The sequence below is a fragment of the Oryctolagus cuniculus genome, chromosome 2, assembly GCF_051225735.1.
Source record: "Oryctolagus cuniculus isolate XC-2025 breed Fujian yellow rabbit chromosome 2, ASM5122573v1, whole genome shotgun sequence".
NCBI lineage: Eukaryota > Metazoa > Chordata > Mammalia > Lagomorpha > Leporidae > Oryctolagus > Oryctolagus cuniculus.
The window spans coordinates 47,829,601-47,843,736 of NC_142868.1; the positions used below are offsets into that span (position 1 = coordinate 47,829,601).

The 14,136-nt window shown below is 55.2% G+C and overlaps 1 protein-coding gene across 1 annotated transcript in view; it reads right to left on the bottom strand.

Annotated features, from left to right (window-relative positions):
* DPYSL2 (dihydropyrimidinase like 2) overlaps positions 1–14,136 on the bottom strand; it is a 149,959-nt gene that overhangs the window by 75,599 nt on the left and 60,224 nt on the right. The window lies entirely within an intron of this gene.

Sequence of the window (14,136 nt, forward strand, 5' to 3'; positions counted from 1 at the left end):
GAGTCGGCCAGTTCGGCGCATGCGCCGCCAGCCACTCCCTTTCCTCTCAGGCTAGAGCCATCCGCTTCGAGAGAGACGAGCGCGGATTGGTCACGATCGCGGAGTATGCAAATGAGGGAGCGCGGGGAGGGGCGCGGCGCGAGCGCGCGAAATGCTGCAGTGTGCGGCCGGGGGCGGCGGCCGGTGCGTGCGCCCGAGCGGGGCGCGCGCCTTTCGCGCCCTTTCTTTGGGCCTGGCCAGCGAGAGCCAGAGCTAGCGGGAGCCCCCGACGCCAGCATCCGCAGCGCCAGGACAATGGAGGAGTGGTCGTCGCGGGCGGGGAGGGGAGGGGGCGGCACCTGGAGACCGAGGGGCTCCGGTGCAGCCCGGGCTGCACGCACACGCTCGCGCGCTCCCCGGTGCTCGCCCGCCCGCGCGCCAATCCGCGGAGGCCGCCGCTGCAGCCCCGCGTGGGGTGACTGCGCCGAGCCAATGGCTTCGCGGGCGGCGAGCGCGCGACTGTGCGGCCGGCCGGCGGCGCGCGGCCCGGGAGGGGCGCCCGGGCCCCCTCCCCACCCTCGCCCCGGAGTCGGCTGGGGAATTCAAGCGGCAGCGAGCGGAGGGGAGGGCTCGGCGCGCGGGCCACGCCCGTGCACGGCCCAGCCCCGGGGAGGGCCCGCCTGCGGCCAGCTGCGGGGGCCCGGGGGCGCGGCCCTAAGCGGGGCTGCAAAGATGCGGGCGCGCGCGGGGCTGCGAGCATCCGTGGCCCGGCAGCTTGAAGCGCGAGCCTGGAGGAAGCCCGCCCGAATCCGCGGAGGGCCGGGATGCGTCCGGGGAAGGCTGCAGCGCGCCGCGGCTGGACACCCCGCCCCGAAACGTCCTTCTGTGCCTCGCAGCCACGAGGAACCGGGGGAAGGGCGGCCGCGGCGAGTTGAGGCCCGAGCGGCCTCAGCTGGGGCCGGGTGTCCGCTGACAGCCACGCCCACCCAGACCCGCCTCGGGGCTCGCGCTGGGTGGGGGGCGGCGGCGTGTTCCGCCGGTGCGTGCAACTCCGCTGGGAAGCCGCGGGGATGACAGCGTCGAGGAGCCCCGCATCGCAGGACCCCAAGAAAGAAAACTGAATCATGAGGAAACTCAGGAAGTCTAGGCACAGAACACGGCGTTCAAGGCCTCTCCGTGGGCCCGGCCACTGAACAGGGATGTGACCCCTCAGCTTTGCTCTCCAAACCGCCCTAACTTCAGAACCCTGTGCGAGAGGAGGGGTCCAGCGGATCCCGGGCCCTCCATGGGGGCACAACCACGCTGCTACATCTGGGGTCGGGTCCGTGGCTTCGGGGTTTCTCTGAGATCAAACAATACCTAGAATCCTACATAATCTAGGCCATCAGATGGCCACGGCAAGAAGAGAGCATCCGTTTAAGTGGCTCACACCTGCTCAGCAAAGATTAGCTGTTACATAAAGAATAATCCTGTGTGCTCTATGTTCCAGTGTTTGTATGCACCTGCCCACTTTGGGGGATGGTCTGTCTGTCCACCATTTCATTCCTGTACCTATAAAATCAAAAGTCCCAGAAAGCTGTTGGGGACACAGAAAAAGCTTCACTACTGACTGGTTCAACTTAGCTTTGTATCAAAATACAAAGTGCCGCCCTCCATCTATATTTTGTTTTGTGATAAAGCTCCCAAGAGCTTTTGTTTAGTCTTAGTTCCACAGCCACTGATAGGAGTTCTCGGTCCCCGGTAATTGACATTTCCGCCTGTAAATGGCCAAAGACTGCATTGATTTGTTTAAAAGAGTACTTGGCACATAGAAGACACCAAACAAATAGTTATAATTGACCACGGCAAAGAACGGTGTGCCATCTGCATTTTTATCATACTTACCGCTCACTGCAATATGGAAAAGGCAAAGGGGGTGGGGGGAGAATTTTCCACCCACTCTGCACTGATAGACTTACTAATATAAATGATGGATTTTACACTCTCTTTAGGGGAAAAAGAAAGCAATGAAAATATACTGTAAAATTACAAATCATTATTTTTGAACCTATTCTCAGGCATGACTTCTCCAAATTCTTAAAAACTAAACACGTCTTACATGCAAAAGATTCCACATCTGAAGCCCCTTTCCCATCTCACTGCCTTCCCATACTCCTCCCCCAGCACCAGCAAAACGCAAGCTGGGGTCACGTCCCAGGCTTTCCCGGCGGCTGGGCGGAAGGACTTGCCCAGGCAGTCTGAGAGCACGAGTGTGGTGTGTTTTAAGCAGGTGCCAGTCCCGAGTGACCCCGGTCTCCCTGCGGGTGCTTACACCCACCTGCCCCACGCTCAGAGGGTGCACGCAGATACCCACACAGCTTCAGGGCAAACCTCTCAGTGCCCCTCCTCACATCTGTGCCTGGCCCCGTGCTGTCCTCTCCCTCCCTCCCCTTTCCCAGGACACTTCCCAAACTGAAATGTCCCCTCCTGTCCACCCTACTGAAATGATCTGTCCATTTCTTTCCTATTGGATCCCAACTCCTAGAAGCGGAAGAGCCTTGCATTCCTCTGCCAGTCACCAGCACATTGTGTGGTCCGTAGCAGGTGCACTCGACTTCAAGTGCTCAAATAAAACTGCTGTCATTGGTACGACAAGGACAGAACCCTCCACATCACCCACATGGCGAGTGTTGGTGTCAGAAAGCCCCCAGCCCCAGCCTTCCTCTTAGCACTGTCATTCTGCTGGACCCTCCTCAGTGACGAGCGAACGCATCGTCCCCAGGCCTCGAAAGCTGCAGGAGAGCCCTGTGACACTGCAGTTTAGTGTCTCTGCAAGGCTGCAGCTGCCTAAATGTCGAACTACGCCTCCCCTAACAAAGCTGGATGTACCATCAAGCCTGGTAAGTCAGAGAAGAGCACTCAGTCCTAGATCAAACCCCAGTTGTCATACAAGGCATTGCTATAACTGTTCCTCCATACCAAATTCTGAAAGTGCTCTGTCCTCCACCCCCTCCCCATTTTTCTTTGTACGTGCCTACACGATAGCCTTGATCATATTACACCACCTATACCTTTCAAAACCTGAGCTCACAGAGGTGGGAACTCTTCCAAAAGTCTTACTCATCCTTCCCCTTCGGATGTGGGGAGGGGCGCAGGAATGGGCACACCCGACCGGGGTTTTAACATGGCGACATCAATCATACAGCCTGCTGGAAAAGGCGGGTAGATGAGGACTGCCACTGCGACGCTGTGGGCTGCCGGCGGCTTTCAGTTCCTCAACATCTGCCTAGCATGAGTCCTGTTCCTGGTTTCACCTTCCCATTTCTGCCTCTGGGGCGCTCCGGGGGCCTCCGTGGAAATGTACTGTTCTTAACACCACAGAGCAGGGGCGCTCGGAGCCACTGACTGCTGCCGGGAAGGACTGAGCCTACAGGTGCAAAAGGGAGCATGGTCCAAAGCCGCACGCTGCTGCAGTTCCCAGCCAAGGGCTGTGGCCTCCAAGTCATCCTGCAGAGGAGGCTGAAATGAATGCGGTGGTCAGAAGGTACCAGAATCCTTCTTTGCCAAAAACGAAGGGCATCGACTAGGACACTTGAGCTGGAAGTGACGCTTTCCTCGCTGCAGATGGAATCGGGCAGTGAGGACCGTTCTCCTTGTGTGGATAACCCCAAAGGGGCAGAGGCTGCAGAGGGACAGCTGAAGGGCAATGGCTGGAGACTGCCCACCACCTTCCCCAGTGGGTGACAGGTGAGGCGCTCTAAAGCAGAAGACACTGCCTTCGCTACAACTGGAGAGATGACTGGCCACAGGCACTGGGGCTCCAGAGGGGTCCTGGAGAGTCCTCACTGCAGGAGGACAAGGACACGAGGCTGATCTGTCCACCTGCTGCCAGACATCAGGGCGCAGAGGAAAGTGTGCACGTCACAGCATCCAGAAGGCTTTCTCCTGTTGCCTCCACTTAGCACACACGCCCCCGACATCACACACACCTCACATTACACCCCAACCAAGTCACACCTTGCATCCCAAACTTGGGATGACTGCAGATTTTCCTGGGGGTCCCAGCGATAGACTCAGGGCACTCGCCCTGCCCATTGTGCCTCAGGCCTGCCCTCTGGTGGTGAAAGAGGAGTGTGCGTGTGCTCCCCACCATCCTGGTCCCCGCAGGGTAGCCTGGGGCTGGGAGCCCGCCTTGCTGGCTTGTTCTGATGTTCCCAGACTTGCCTGTCATACCCAGGAACGGTTCTTTACCTAGTGTGCCTCTGGGCACGTAGCTGCCCATCCGCCCCCCACCCCCATTTCTAGACAAGGAAGGTCTCACTCCCTGGCCAGTACCTTCTCCACTCCCTGAAGTGCACCATGGCCTGCTCTTGACCCAGGGGAGCCACGATTTACACAAGAGTGGGAAATGCTATCACCTGGGTTCTCCTGTCTGCCTTCTGGCAACAGTGCAGTCCACTGAAACTCTGTTAAGTGATCCAGGGGGAGGGAGGGGACAATTACTGTGCACCTGCTGTCATGGAGTGCTCTGAACGCATCTTCTTTCATTCCTCCTGCCCACCACGTGCTACCAGGTAAGCCTCATATCCTCCTGTCACAGCACAGAGACCCTCGTTCCAGGTCCAGCTTCACACACAGCAATACCAGGGCTCAAATCCAGGTCTCTGTGACGCCAAAGCCCACGAGTCCTTTGCCTGTCTCAGGCCCCATTCCTTAGATGCTGCCCCTGTTTCAAAATCAATTCTGCTTCTCCTTCCTTCCTCATCACCCAACAGAATGCAGTTGCACCCGGTGGCCTGGCGCCCTCCCCACACAGGACACGGAACTGACAACACCAAGATCCTAGAGACTGATGCACAGTTTAGCGTGCTACCCTCTCTACTAAGAGTTTCAGAGGACAAGGCAGGCTTCTTGTAAGTTAGTTGCAAACTGTTTATCAGCTCCGCCAGCGCCATCTGACCCCTCCCTTCCTTTCCAGCCTCGTCCTCGGCTCCCTCTTGACATCCCGCACACGCCACAGCACGCTTCACGCAGCCTTCGTTGCCATGTCCCCTCTTCACTGTGCTGTGGCCAGTTCTTTCCATCCCTGCTTCCAGGAAGCCCTCCCTGGCCACCACCTCAAGCCAGTCCACTCAGTAGTGACGATGACAGCCTGGAGTACTGTTGCGCACTGCTTACCTGTGTGTTCGCTGTCTGCCACTACCTGTCACCGGCAAGACCTACACAGCCTGTTGTCCACCACCACCACCACCCCCCTGAGGACCTCACAGCACTCACTAAACAGGAGACGAATGGACAAATGAATGGCAGAACCTTTCCAAGGACACATGGTTTCCTTGGGCTACTTCCCAGCATGGGTGACCACTATGTCACATGCTGCCGCTTCCTCCCTGGGGTGCACCTGCCACCGTCCAACCCTGACTCACCCAGATGGTGACAATGTGGCCCACTGGCTAAGCCCAGGTGGCCCAGGCTCTAGTCCCCGGTGGCCAAGCATGCAGATGTAGCTCGGGAGCATCAGGCCTGAGGGTCACATAGCCCAGCTCTGCCTGCAGTCTGGCTGCAGTCACTGCACGTGGCTTCCTCTTTCCAAGTTCACACTGAGGCTGGCGCTCCACCACACCCAGCAAACACGGCAGATCCACAGCAGCTGTGTCCTCCCTGATGTAGACTCTGTCAGTTCCCCAGGGGGCTAAGAAAAAGGCTCCCTGCTAAGGGCCTGGGGAAAACAGCAAAAGATGGCCCAGGTGGTTTTTTTGTTTGCTTCAATTTTTAAAAAATTTTATTTAAGTTATACAAGTTTCATATATTTCATATATACAGATTTAGGAACATAGTGATACTTCCCAAATATCTGAGCTCCTGCCATCCAAGTGGGAGACCTGGAAGAAGATCCTGGCTCCTGGCTTCAGCCTGGCCCAGCCCAGGCCACTGCAGTCATTTGGAGAGCGGACCAGCAGATGGAAGATCTCTATCTTTCTCTCTCTCTCCTTCCCTCCCCCCCACCCTCCCTCCCTTCCTCCCTCTCTCCTTCCCTCCCTCTCTCATTCTCTGTAACTGTGCCTTTCAAATAAATAAACAAATCTTAAAGAAATCTGAACCTGGACAGGGTAAATATTTCAGGAGCTTAAGCCTTTTAAAACCATCAGCCACAAACAGTTATGAGAACTGCCGTTACCCAAATCCATTTCATGGCTTTTGCCCATATTCGTTAACTCAGTTTCCCTACAGAGGCCTCTCTGGGGCCAGTTTGCTCCCGCAGTCTGAATTCTTGGAAGTAGTCCAGAGAGTGCAAGGATTTAGCAAAGTTCTGAATTCTCCCTGAATCAGGTCTGTTTCCCCCTCCTCCTCCCCCAGCCCGAGCCGTCTGTACAGTGTGCGAGTCTGTAACCCAGCCTGTGTGCAGAGGGCACTGGGAGGGTGCTGTGTGGGGAGGTCAGGCCTGAGGGTGCGTGGTGCTGCACACGTAGGGCTTCGCCAGCTGCAGGAAGCTGTGCTTCCAGACACCAGGGCTGGGTCTGTCTGCCCCCCCCAACCCCCACTCCTGAGAACCAGCAGTCCCAAGGCTGCTCTCCCTCCAGCTTCTGAGCACACCCAGCATCCCCCAAGAAACCAAATAGGATCCTTACCAGGACAGCCACAGACCAGAAAATCATTGACAAAATGAGCAGCCGGCGTAGCTGTGCTGTGAGCCGACTGCCAGTCTCGCCTGTGGGCCACTGAACTAAATTCCCCTCCTAGAAACAGGGAGGCCGCAGTCAGAGCAATGGATGAACCGGTGCCTGCACTCCCGCACACAGGGGGTCTTTCCATTCTGTTGGGAATGAGAGAGGAAGTAAGACTAGCAAACAGGCCCCTGTAAGGTGACTGGGCATGGACTGGAAGAACGGAACCCTGAGGGCTTGAGAGACCAGGTGGGGGCAGGGTGCATGCCCTTCACCGCTCCTCCTCTCTATCCAGGGCCAGTGGCGTCCCAGGGGCATCATCTTTGCCTTGTCCAGAGGTGTAGGGCAGCTTGTGGCCGCAGAGCCTAAGTACACACACCTGGCTTCTGTGTTCCCCCTCTGAGCCTCCCACTGTCACCTGCTCTGTGCAGCCATCCGAACCCCAGGCTGAGCTGGCCGGCCCCTCTGCCTGCCCCGGCACAGACTACAGCAGAGCACCTGAAGCAGTTTCCCATACCATTCATCACCACACAGCGCCTCCCCCTAGACAACAGCTTCTTGGGGACTTCTGGCACCCACCATGGGTTGTACATACAGTAGACACACAAACTCTCAAAGATGGATGGATGGATGGATGGATGGATCCATAGATAAAGGGATCAATCGCAGAGGATGATAGGTGGGTACATGATGGGTGAAGGGTGGATAGATAAATAAATTAATAAACTCTTTGGATAAAAGTCTCAATGACACAATAGAGGCACACTGGGACTGGAGTTCAACACACTCTTCCCAGGCACACAATGCGCAGCCAGAGCCTGTCTCAGGTCCTGTGTTTTAGTTAAAGTTCCCGGGAGGACCACAGCGACCTCCTTTCTAGTCTCCATCTCCTCATCTTTTACTCCTTGCCCTTCCTGTCAAGCTGGTGAGAGATTTGTTGTGGCCGTGGTTAGTGTCCTAAGCCTACGAACCCCCAACATCTGTCAATCACACTTGGTCCAGTTTCCAATAAAGTCCATGGGGGGCAAAGGTCACAGGGCTCTGGAGTCAGAGATTTGTTATCTGGTGGTTTTCCCCTAAGAACGACTCAGCATTTGACCACAAACAACTGGGGGGCTCTCCCAAGCTACCATTCCCCTCCTACAGAGATCCACTGGGGAGAGGGCTCTTGTGATTTCTGAGTGTACGTCCAGGCCCCTTCCAAGAGCAGGACATCAGTCGGAGCCTACCCATCCCCCTCTGAGACTCAGGTCCTGCCCAGGCCCTGGCAACCCTCGTGTTAAGTATGGCAACCCCATCCCTGACCCCAGCCCAGGGGACTCCAGGCACTGGCATATGATACACACGGGTAGACCTCCCACACAGTGCTGACCAGAGTGCCCTGCTCTTGGTTCCCCATGAGTCTCTGCACCTCAAAGCTCCCTGCCCACAGTCAGCCACTACCAATGCCACCCATTTGGCCTGGAATGCAGACAGCTGGACTGTTCAATGCACTCTACCTGCCCAACTAAACCAGCAGCCTCAACCTCCTTCAATATCCGTCCTGGCATAGAATGACCTAAGGCAGATCATGGCCCTTCCTTCCCACTGCAAGAACCCAGAGCCTTGCCTCCAGGGTGTTAAATATAATACCCCCTCCCCATACAGGGGGTGTATCTCAGCTTGTGCACTCGGACTACAGAGCCAGGCAGAATGGATGAGTGCACTCATCCAGCACTGTTAGATCTCAACAACTCAGAGCAACATCTCCCACTCGCTCCTAGACAATAGCAAACTGGGCAGGAGTCTCCCCCATGACCCCCTTCCTGGCTCAATAGACGGTCCGTGTGTGACAACACCTAATAAATCATCACAGACAGGACATAACCACATCTGTGTGTAAGAAAGGGAAACTTTTTCTTTTTTTTTTTTTTTTTTTTTTTTTTTTTGATAGGCAGAGTTAGACAATGAGAGAGAGAGAGACAGAGAGAAAGGCCTTCCTTCCATTGGTTCACCCCCCATTGGCCGCCACGGCCGGCGCTGCACCGATCCGAAGCCAGGAGCCAGGTGCTTCTCCTGGTCTCCCATGCGGGTGCAGGGCCCAAGCACTTGGGCCATCCTCCACTGCCTTCCCAGGCCACAGCAGAAAGCTGGAGTGGAAGAGGAGCAACTGGGACAGAACCGGCGCCCCAACCTGGACTAGAACCCGGGGTGCCGGCACCGCAGGCGGAGGATTAGCCTAGTGAGCCGTGGCGCCAGCTGAAAGGGAACCTTTTCTGATACCACGGAGCCTCTCTTTCAAGCCCCTTTCATTCAGGGAGCAGCACTTAATTTAATAACTCTCCATACTACCCAGCCCAAGTAGCTACTGGGTCCACACGGCTCTGGAGCACCTGAAACATGGTGAGTGCAACTGAGGAACCGAATTTTTTTTTTTTTTTTTTGACAGGCAGAGTGGACAGTGAGAGAGAGAGACAGAGAGAGAAAGGTCTTCCTTTGCCGTTGGTTCACCCTCCAATGGCCGCCGCGGCCGGCGCACTGAGGCCGGCGCACCGCGCTGATCCGATGGCAGTAGCCAGGAGCCAGGTGCTTGTCCTGGTCTCCCATGGGGTGCAGGGCCCAAGCACTTAGGCCATACTCCACTGCACTCCCTGGCCACAGCAGAGAGCTGGCCTGGAAAAGGGGCAACTGGGACAGAATCCGGCGCCCCGACCGGGACTAGAACCTGGTGTGCTGGCGCCGCAAGGCGGAGGATTAGCCTAGTGAGCCACAGCGCCGGCAAGGAACCGAATTTTTAATTGTATCTCATTTAAATTAAATTAATTTTCATTTAGAGAGCCACTCGTGGCTATGGTTGTCATAGTGCATAGCACAGATCTGCAAGCCAGGGCTATAGCTGGACCTGAATAGATGCAGAACGTGCAAGTTCTGAATGAGCCAGATCAGCCCAGAGCCATCCTGTGTCCTACACAGTGATCTTAACTGACCCTGAGTTTGTAGCCAACATTTTTTCAAAAAATGTATTTGAAAGGCAGAGTTACAGAGAAGAGAGAGAGAGAGAGATCTTCCATCTTCTGGTTCACTCCCCCAGTGCCCACAATGATGGGATGGGACTCGAACTTCTGCCTGTATAGAATGCTAGCATTGCGGGCAGTAGCTTAACCTGCTGTGCCACAGCCTCGGCTAAGCGGCCAACATTTAACAATTAGGGAACTTCACGGGAAATCTCCACACTGCCACCTTCTCCTGGAGCCACAAGCTCTCGGTGACTACACGGCACCAGGAGGCAGGAGTGGGGAGCTGCCTCTGGAGAAGGGGCTGGTGCCCCCTGCTCCATTCCCCACAACTCTGCCCAAGCTGACACGGAGACTGAGTTTCAGTTCCCTCTGTCGCTTTGTAGACCATGTGTCTACCTCCCTGACCCCTGGGGGCCTTCAGGGAGGGCCTGCTCTAGCCAATCACAGACCTCCTCCAACATTGTGCACAAAGCTCTCCATCTGCCTTTGACTTTGGGGATCCTTACATAAGTAGGCAAAGAAATGTAATTTCTATTGAAGAGCCGCCATTCTGAGAATATCCACACTCATTATCCTTCTACACTGAGGTCAGTGATATTCAGTACCATTGTACTAAGACAAAGACTAGAAGTTAAATAACCGGGCTGAGATCAGACTTCTAGAGAGTGACAGGTCCCACATTCAAAGTCGGCCTAGTCTGAGTCCTGTGTCCCTCACCTGTCCACCTCACAATGTGATCTCCAGGCCATCACAGTCCAGTCACCTCTGGCTAACGTCATCTCTCAGTCCCCAGGCCACTTGTGCACATTTATTCAGGCCCTAAGTCTTTCTCTTTATGGTTCTGTGATATGACAAAGGCTAGCTATTCATGAAACCCATGTCCTCCTCTTCTCCCAGGGCACGCACGTGGACTGCTCTTCTCGGCTTCCTTAGCAGCTACGTATGACAGAGTTCTGGCCAACCCACGGTGTCTCCTGGAGGCCTGAGACAGAGAGAACCCTGCTATGTCCTCCTCCACGTGCATTTCTCCTAGATAGATGAGAGTGGCCCAGCCAGCCTTGGAAGCTATGTGTTAAAGACGGTAGGTCCAGTCTGAGTCTCTATTTAACAGCACGGCACGGGGACCTCGTGTCCAGTCCTGGCTGCTGAATGGCAATACCCTTGGAAATAAACTCCTCCTGTGCTTGCGCCAATATACACACTGGAATCTGTTGTTGCCACAGCAATAGTCACTCAACCCAAACCCCTATCATAATCCTGTTCAAAGTCTAAGTTCTGTGACATGCACATACACACACCTCAGTTCCTTCACCTTCTTTTAAAAAAAAAATATTTCTTTATTTGAGAGAGTTACAGAGAGAGGGAGACAGAGAGAGAGGTCTCCCATCTGCTGATTCACTTCCCAAATGGCCTCAACAGCCAGAGCTGGGCCGATCCAGAGCCAAGAGCCAGGAGCTTCTTCTGGGTCTCCGACATGGGTGCAGGGGGCCCAAATACTTGGGCCATCTTCTACTAATTTCGCAGGCCATTAGCAGGGAGCTGGATTGGACGTGGAGCAGCCGGGACTCAAAGTGGTGCCCACATGGGATGCCGGTGCCGCAGGCGGAGGCTTAAACTACTACGCCACAGTGCCGGCCCCAAATTTAGGAATTCCTTCAACTTCTTGACCTTCTCAGTGGTCTTGGCCTCCCCTTATCTTCACTCATTCACTCTCAGGGCTACCCCAGCCCTCCTCTCCTCACCACATCATCAAGACAAGAGAAATCACTTTTCTGCACTCAGAGCTGGGCCCCTGGCCCATCACCAGAATGGCTGTCAACAGCAGTATCCTTCTGTTACGCACACCCTGCAACCTCCCTGTACTAGAGCAAACCTAAGATTCGCTATCGCCTTCACACACGCTGTTAGGAGCAGCAAGAGAAACCTTGGCCCACCTCAAAGGTTACCCCAGAGGAGCCTTCCCCGTGTCCCTCTCTTGGTCCTCCTCACACCGCTCAGCAGCGGTCACAGCTGCTGCCATTCTTCCTGGCTCATACTCACTCCCGCCCCGCTGCAATTCACAGTCCGGCTGGCAATGCGGGTGCTGAACAAGGAATTAAAACTAGATGGAGTAGGACGGGGAAGCAGGCCTTGGGCCCTGTGGTTAAGACCTCACTTGGATGCCTGTATCCCACTCCGGAGTGCACAGGTTAGAGTCCCCTCTCTGGTACTGATTCCAGCGTCCACTAATGCACACTCGGAAAGGTAGCAGCTGATGGCTCTCGTAGCTGGCTCCTTGCCACCTGTGCGGGAAACCTGGATTGAGTTCCTGGCTCCTGGCTTTGGGCTAGTCCAGCCTATTGGAGGCACCAGGGAGTGAACCTGAACCGGCAGATGGGAGATGTGTCTGGCTCGTGTTTCTCTGCCTTTAAAATAAATAAAACACGAATGGAATGGGTACTCCTAGGAGTGAGTCCTGCACACTGATCATTTCTCCTGGAAAAGTCTCACAGGAGCAGTCAGTCTGCTCCCGGCATATTCCCCTCTCTCTGCTGATGCTCACCTCCTCTCTCCTGGATCTCCACCTCTTCCTGTCCACTACTCACCCCTGTGAGTCTGACACCCTCCGCCAGCCTTGCCCACCCCCTCTTGGGCCCGTGTCCCCCACTAGCTGTTGTCTGGGCATCTTTTCTTCAAGCTTAAGCTTTTGGACAATGTGACCTACACCTGGGTCTCCACGTCCTCACCTTCATTTTTCTTCTCAAGTCACTGCACTTGGCCTCTCAGCCTGACTCCCCTGAAAGAGCTCTGGTGACTACTCCAGCAGACCTCCCTGTGCATCCCAACATTGTTCCTTCCACTCCCCCTCCCTTGCTTCTGGGACACTTCCCCTGGCTCCACTCACACTTTATGACTTTCTAAATGCTCGGTGTGAGCTCCTCTTACCCTACCCTAAACAGTGGCAATCCCCGAGATCCCCGCCTAAGCCTCTTTCTCTGCCATGGTTTCCACAACCACTTAGATGTTTGACTTCCCAATCTTCATTTCTGACCTTTCTAAACTCCCTTCAGCAAGATGACATTAAAAGTGTCTTTGATGAGCTAAAGAACAGAACAATGATAAGGCCGGCACCACTGCTTACTAGGCTAATCCTCCGCCTGCAGCGCCAGCACACTGGGTTCTAGTCCAGGTCAGGGCGCCGGATTCTGTCCTGGTTGCCCCTCTTCCAGGCCAGCTCTCTGCTGTGGCCCGGGAGTGCAGTGGAGGATGGCCTGGGTCCTTGGGCCCTATACCCGCATGGGAGGCCAAGAGAAGCACCTGGCTCCTGGTTTCAGATCAGCGCAGCAACCTGGCCACAGCGGACACTGTGGGGTGAACCAACAGAAAAAAGGAAGACCTTTCCCTCTGTCTCTCTCTCTCACTGTCCACTCTGCCTGTCAAAAAAAAAAAAAAAAAAAAAAAAAAAAAAAAAAAACAATGATAATAAACTACGAACACTCCTGTCTTCACGGAAGTTACCTTCTACAAGGAGTGATCATTTGATAAACAGGTCAGGAAACAAACGTACAAGGTAACTGCAGACTGCAGGAAGTGCCATCAAGGAAACTAACAGCTGACAGGTAGAGAGACAGGGTGGCCTAGGAAGGTTTCTCCAGGCAGCTGACATTGAACTGGTGATTTGGTACCAAGAGCAAATACTCGGACTCCCCCCAGGGAGGGAAACGGTGGACATGCCTCAGGCAGCTCAGGTCAGGACTCAGCCTCTGCAGGAGCCGTCAGAATGCGGGGCCTGGCGGCTGAGCTCAAGACTTCAACTCTGAGAGGAGGCACCGGGGCCCCCACGCTGGCTGCAAAGTTTCAGACTCGGTCTGTGAATAAAGAATGGAGACTTGGTCTCTGGGTTAACAGTAGGAGAGGCCAGCCCTCTGGGAGAAGGCAGTTTATATAAGAAGACACAGGAAGGGTAGACAAACTCTGAGGTTAGGATTAGGTGGGTTTTTTGGAACAGAAACGAGTCTTGGTATGGAAGGCAGCTCAAAGGCACCGCAGGCCGGTGCCACAGCTCAATAGGCTAATCCTCCACCTGCAGCGCCAGCACCCAGGGTTCTAGTACTGGTCAGAGCGCCGGATTCTGTCCCGGTTGCTCCTCTTCCAGGCCAGCTCTCTGCTGTGGCCTGGGAGTGCAGTGGAGGATGGCCCAAGTGCTTGGGCCCTGCACCCCATGGGAGACCAGGAGAAGCACCTGGCTCCTGACTTTGGATCAGCGTGGTGCGCCAGCCGCAGCGCACCAACCGCAGTGGCCGTTGGGAGATGAACCAACTGTAAAGGAAGACCTTTCTCTCTGTCTCTCTCTCTCACTGTCCACTCTGCCTGTCAAAAAAAAGGCACCGCTGCAAATCCCTGACATCCTTCTGTGGAGAGATGGATCTGGGTGTCCTCCTCTTGAATCTGGGAGGACGTGTGATGGCTCTGACCAGCACAGTGTGGCAGAAGAGAAGCGATGCCCTTCTGAGAGCAGGCACAAAAGGCACGGTCTG